This window comes from Anabrus simplex, chromosome 9, assembly GCF_040414725.1.
Source record: "Anabrus simplex isolate iqAnaSimp1 chromosome 9, ASM4041472v1, whole genome shotgun sequence".
In the NCBI taxonomy this organism is placed as follows: Eukaryota; Metazoa; Arthropoda; class Insecta; order Orthoptera; family Tettigoniidae; genus Anabrus; species Anabrus simplex.
In genome coordinates, this window is record NC_090273.1 from 64,370,628 (window position 1) to 64,377,400 (window position 6,773).

Genomic DNA, 6,773 nt, shown 5'->3' on the forward strand with positions numbered 1-6,773 from the left:
TTAATCAAATGTGTGATTTTAGACAGGAAAGAATCCTACAGCCATTTGAAACAAACTTATTTGAGCTTTCCTGCCAATTTTAATGTAATTTGGAGCAAACACAAATGCTTCCCTTGTTAGTAGTTTTTGCTCGACCAAAGAGGGTTATCTCAGAAAGATTTTGGAATATCACTTATCGACTTGTATCAGCTTTTGAAGTTCCATTTTCTGCACACAGTAGAGTATACATATTTTGAAATTGTTAGCTTTGGACTTTGTGACTTCTGCCAGAATGACAATGATGTCACGATAGCTGTATTTGCTTTCTTTTGTACACCTTACACCCAATCTTCCCTTCGTGCAGACTAACAGTTTTGTAAGTCACACATATTATCATGATACAACTTTTGGGACTTGTTTAGTAATGTAATTATATTCTTTGCACTCATTGTTCATGAGACAATAATGGAATATCAAAATTGATATAGAAGCTGCTCAGGGGATATCAATTTAACAATTTGTTTTCACTAATGAGATTATGAGATACCGGTATTAATTTTAATCCTGCTGTGAATGGTACCACTACTCTAATATAATAATAGACTACTAACCAAGGGATTCCTCTATTTCCACCTGAGCCAAGTTTTTCTAAGTCTCTGTATGGACTGATACGGGTAATTTCAGTCACATGTTGTGATGTAAGGTCTAGCACCACTTTGCATGCACCAAGAGCAAGTGGAGTTATGGGCCAAATTCCACACCTCTATAGCTATGAGCACAATTGAAGGGCTGGGAACAAGAAAAGTGTACGTCCAAACTAAAAAAATTTCAGGTTAGTAAAACGAGTGAGTAGAAATTTCTTGAACCATATTTAAATGCAATTGCTAATGTTATTGGGGAGAAATACCTGTTGCTTTTAGGCTAAAAAAAAAAAAAAAAAAGAGGAGGATATTTATATTAGGTCCAGTAGGAGCAAAGAACTTGGGCAGACTAACCTGGTTCATCATCGTCATCTTCATTTTCCGTTTCCAGCTTCCCGAGTCGGGTTGTGAATCAAGGACCTCCATCGCTGCCTGTCTCTGCACCACTCTTCTCCTTTTTCAAGTACATCTTCTGGTTTTCCTCCCCTCTTCTCTATGCAATCCCACACTGAATCTGTCCACCTCTTTCCTGGTCCTCCTCGTGGTCTCTTTCCTGTTAACTTCTCTGAAAAAGCTTTTCTTGGCACACTCTCTTCACCCATTCTCATTATATGCCCATACCACTTTAGCTTTGTTCTTTCTGTCTTGTCTTGAAGTTTCAAGATTCCTGTCCTTTTCCTTATTTCTTCATTTCTAATTCTATCCTTTCTGGTCTTGCCCTCGATACCTTTTCGGAATTTCATCTCCTCTGCCTGTATTCTACTCTCCTCTCATTTTGTTGTACTCCACGATCCAGCTGCATAGGTTAGTATGGGTTCATAATAGGTTGAATATAATACTTTCTTATATTTCTTCAAGACATCTTGGTTCCACAAAATACCCCTTACACTTTGGTAGAAGCTGTTTGCTTATTGTATTATTTTTAAAATTTTTTTTTTTCCAATTTCCTCCGTAATCTTTCCACCTTCTGTGATCACATTTGCCAAGTACTTGAAACTTTTAACCACTTCCAGAATTTTACTATTCAGTTTTATCTTTCCTATTCCTTCATTCCTCTTGTCATCCCAAATTTTTCTATCTCTTGATTCCATACATCTACTTGTCTTTGCACTTCCGTTTCATCCTCACCCTATATCACTATATCATCTGCAAACCACATGGCTTTTATTGCCTGTCTTCCCAATCTCTGTTTACTGTTCTTATGAATTTCATCCATGACTATGATGAGTAGTATGGGGGATAGTAGACTTCCCTGTCAGAGACCAGTTTCAACTTTAAACCATTTTGTTTTTCCTATGCTAGTCTTCACACTACTAACACAATTTTTGTATATAGCTTTTATCATTTGCACTTCCTCTCTGTTAACTTGCTTTTTCTTTAATGTGTCCCATACCAACTGTCTTGGCAGACTGTCATAAGCCTTCTCAATGTCAATAAATGTCATCACTATGTCTTTTCCTAACTCCCAATTGGTATTTGCACCAAAGTGAATAAATAATTGTGAATTAGAGCAAAATGTTGCTTTTATGATGTGTGAAGTAGTCTCATAGCCATTAAATTACTCTTCTGTTTCATGTTTAGATTACACTACACCATTATCGAGTTCTTGTTTTGTGCACTGCAGTTATGAGTAAAAATATATAACTGCTGTATTTCTTGGTGCAGTAGATTAGGGAAATAATAATGAAGGAGGTTTACAACTTCATTTTGGCTCTTTCATCCCATAATTTCATCACACTGGTATGTGTGAATCACTGTAGACTTATTTGGTTCATGCACCATATTCCCAAGGCATGTACCGACAATTTGTCCCAAACATTTAGTCAAAAGTTTGTTATTGATACCAGACAGTTTGTACTGCAGTAAGAGTACCACAATAATATTTCATTCCATTGTGTCTCATTGCTTGGAAATGTACAAAATTTGAGCAAAACTTTCAGTATGGTGAACGGTCACCCCTGTTTCTCTACATCAGATTCTTTATTTATCTAAGTCCGAAATCACTACAGTAGATTTACAAATACTGTATTTACACTTTGTTTTTCTAGTATTCAACTGTCAAGATGGCACATTTATTGGCTTCCACTAAATCCTTCATACTACATGGTTTAGGCAGATTTCTACAGATGTCCATGATCTTGCTTTTCACCACACTCGCACAAATCTTGATCACCTCCACCTTGTCAGGTTGGTTTTGCATCGTGTCACTCCAGATCTTAATCTGTTAAGCGCCTTCCAATGTACATATTGAAGATGTCCTGCAGCTGGCTTCTCTTTCACTTATCATAATCTTACAGGCGACTTCCTTCTGCAGAGTTCCCTTCGCCAAGATTCAGCTGATGATGAGATTGATGTTGTTGTTTGTACAAAGCTATTCCTCGATTTCAATCTTAGTGGGTGGGCATGAAGTCCAAACATTGGGTGTCTTGGATCATCAGAGAGAGAAAGGATGTTATAAATCTATATATATATATATATATAATGGTTTTGTATACACACAGTATCGTGCAGGACCAAGAAAAACAGAAGATAGGTGTGAAAGAAGGAGTGAATGTTCGGTGTGAGTCCATCTTGCAATCACCACTCTAGAGATACTAAAATCAATTGATCATACACATGTGTGTGACTGGAGAAAATATAAAGCCATATAGGTAGTCATAGGTTATAAACTTAATGGTTTTGATCTGTATTGAACTGTGATCACAATAATATTTATTAAATTAATGTCATAATGGTCCACCTTTTCAATACTATGATATGCAGTATATTTGAATTACATTACTAAACTAGGGACTAGTTTTGGCCTTGGCTGGCCATCTTCAGCCTTAATGTAATATATCTAATAACTAAACAAATGCACAAACACACAATTGACATAAAAATAAATGTACAAACACACAATTGACATTAAAATCTGGAATGAACTATGTGTAAAATTTGAAAAATAAATTAGGCTCTAAATTCTTAGCATCTGGAGTATGCTCATCATCCAGACTCTTTATTGCATTAATATTCATAGAATTGTAAGTTCCACCACTGCTAATCATTAGAATTTCAATTGGAAAACGAAAACTGGTAAATGTTGATTCTGTAGTCGGATCATCAATCACCAAATCTACTTGAGTGGTGTTAGCAGTATGCAAGCCACTGGAAACCACTATAAATAATCACCAGCTGAGGCAGAACTGCTAGATGGTGTTTCCACATCAACCAACGTAAATAAAATGAAATGTTCCCGTAGTGCTTGTCAAAATCATGCTGAAATGCTGTTGGACATTGTCAGGATGGCACATGAAGATATGGTTAAAACTGACACATTCTTAATTTGTGGCTGGTATAAATTCACAATTCATTGTGGTGTCTGTGAAGTTAACCTAAATAAATGATAGATAAAATGAGATAATATTAATGAAATGAAGGAGAGAGCATGTTAGTCAAATGGCATAGGTTATATAGGTAGTATCATCCATAAAAGAAGCTGCTGAAACTTCTAATGAACTGAGCTCATCTGACCAAATCTGCGAAATTTGATGAAGAATAATAGTTATTTTTGGGTGTAAAGGAAATCGTCAAAGTTTGAGTTGTCATATGTTTTGGATTTGTGATGGCACCTTCAAAAGTGCTCCATGTGTAATATGCCAGTTATATATCATTCATGGCAATGTGCATGGTAAATGATTTCTGTTGGTTATGGGTGTCACGTTGGCACGAAGTCATATTTCCACTGATTACAAAATCACCTCAACGAATGCTATCGGGAAGGTTTTCCCACAGTGTATGCAGGCTGGTTGTCACTGTATTTTCAGTCAGAGTTTATGTGTAAGGTCCAGAGCAAAGATCTAGCACCACTTTACATACAAGAAGAGCAAGTGGAGTTATGACCCAAATTCCATGTCTCTATAGCTATGACACAGATAATGACAATGAGTAATGAGACATCAAAGAAGCCTTCCAGCTACTGCGACAGAACAGTTCACATGATTGATATAGATATTGATTCCCATAGGGAACCTGAAATATTTGTCTCAAATGAGTAAATTTATAATACCAATATAATTGGGCCATTATTGGACATTATAAATTTTCCAGCTAACTCATTCTTGCTTGCCAGTGTTTTGCCCTAGTGTGCTAAGTTGGGCTCATCAGTTGGTAAATAGCACACCTGCCAAGACGCATGGCTAGTGCATACCATGGAGGCTACTACCACTATTAGATGGTGACACCATCTCTCAGGCTGGGAGATTTGTTATGGTGAAGGAGATGCTCGGAGAAGATGAGGGGGTTGGCGGCCATGGCCTATACTAAGAACTGTCCTGGCATTCACCTTAGTGCAGGAGAATGGAAAACCACGGAAAACCATTCTCAGGACAGCCAACGGTTGGGCCAGCCGTGAGGTCCAGTCCTGTCCCTTTTCCCGAATGCAGAGGCGTAGAACAATGGTAGAGCCATGGCCACCTCTCCTCTGCTCGGTTGGCTGGTCAGAGTGCAGAGCTGTTGGATCACGGGCCAGCCATGGCCACTTATGGGCTGAGACCTTGGAGGTTTCGTTCGTTTGTTTGTTCAAGAACGTTTTCATTCTCCACCCTGAGGGGGTGGGGCGGGCTGCCTGAAAGGTTACGCCCTCCCTCTGGCTGGGAGCTTGGGCGGGATTGGGGAGATTTGTGGACAGTGGGAGATGGGAAAAGGCGATGTGAAGAATGGGGGATGGAAAAGGAAAGGCCTCGTGGCTAAGATGGATTTAGTCGTATGATGAGTTTTTATTGTTTTCATTGTATTACAATACAGAGATTCAACATGAAAGATACAGAGCATAGTATAGCCTAACGATTTATGAGAGTAGGCTAGGGAAAAGTTGTAAGGCGAAGGTATTATAGAATGAGGAGAAATTCGTGAGGGAAGTAAGAAGATGGCGGAGTAGATCAGGGGTTGGTGGAGTGGGAGAGGAATAGGGTGGCAGGGGTGGAACAGTAGGTGATCGAAGATGTGGACGAGGTGAGATAGAAGGAGGGTCAGGCCGGGGATGACTGCGAGGTGTGTTCGGACGGTGCAGGGGTTGTGGGGGAGAATGCGAAGGTTCCACACGATGATGGCGACCATAGATGTGAATTCCGGAAGCGATGAGGCGCTGGAAGGCGGCTGAAGTGGGTAGTTTAATCCGCACCAGGAAAGTAGGTCTGTCTGGGTTATAGATGCGGAAGGCGTGCTTGACAGGGATGTCTGCCTGGCGGAGGTCGTGGGCAAGGATGGCGGGCGCTACGCTGGGATCGACCCCTTGGATGATGCAGCTGTAGACAGATGGTGTTGAGTGCAGAGGTAGTCATACCACATTCTCCAGAGAGGCGACGGTATGTCCCTCGGCAGATGGCTGCGTAGAAGGAGGGTGAGATGTTTGAGCAGCAATGGGAGGGAGGGGGAGAGATGCGTGCGAGAGGAGAAAAGGATGAGACATAGTCAGAGTAGTAAGAGAAGCAGAGGTATGAGCAACAGTGGTGGTGATGGTAGTTATAGTAGTGGTGGTGTCAGATACGATACAAGGAGTAGTAAGGGAAGCTGTAGAAAATGCGGTGGTGGTAGTGAGTGGAGGGAAAGGGCAGGAAGACACTGGTAAGGGGGGTGATGGGGACTGAGGAGGTGTAATGTCAGCACTAGCAGCCAGTTCTTCGTCTGCTTCAATCTCAACTTGGATGTGAGCCTGTGTAGAAACCACAGAGTAGATGCGGTGATGGATGAGAGTGCCAGTTTTCTGGACTGAGAGATAGGCAGCGGCAGATGTGTAGTAGAACAGGACCTCTGGTGCTGGATCGGTGCCTTGGTAGAGGCGTTGAACAAAATAGTAGTGATGTGCGCGAGTGATGCCTGGAATCGCGGTACTCGATTCTTTCGAGTCCAGGCTCGGACTCGCTTCGCTTGCAAAGGCTCGATGATAGCATGACGTCACACGTTCACTCACTCGCCGGCTCGTAGATGGATGAAGCATGCGTACAAGCGGTCGCTGAGGGTTTATGGGATTGCGACAGCGCGGTACGATATGAAAAAACTGAATGAATGCGGAAAAGGAATAACCTAAATTTGATAATTACTTGAGAACGATAATAATGCCACTTAATACGCATAATAAGATATGAAAATATCCATTTACGGCGTCTCGCACAC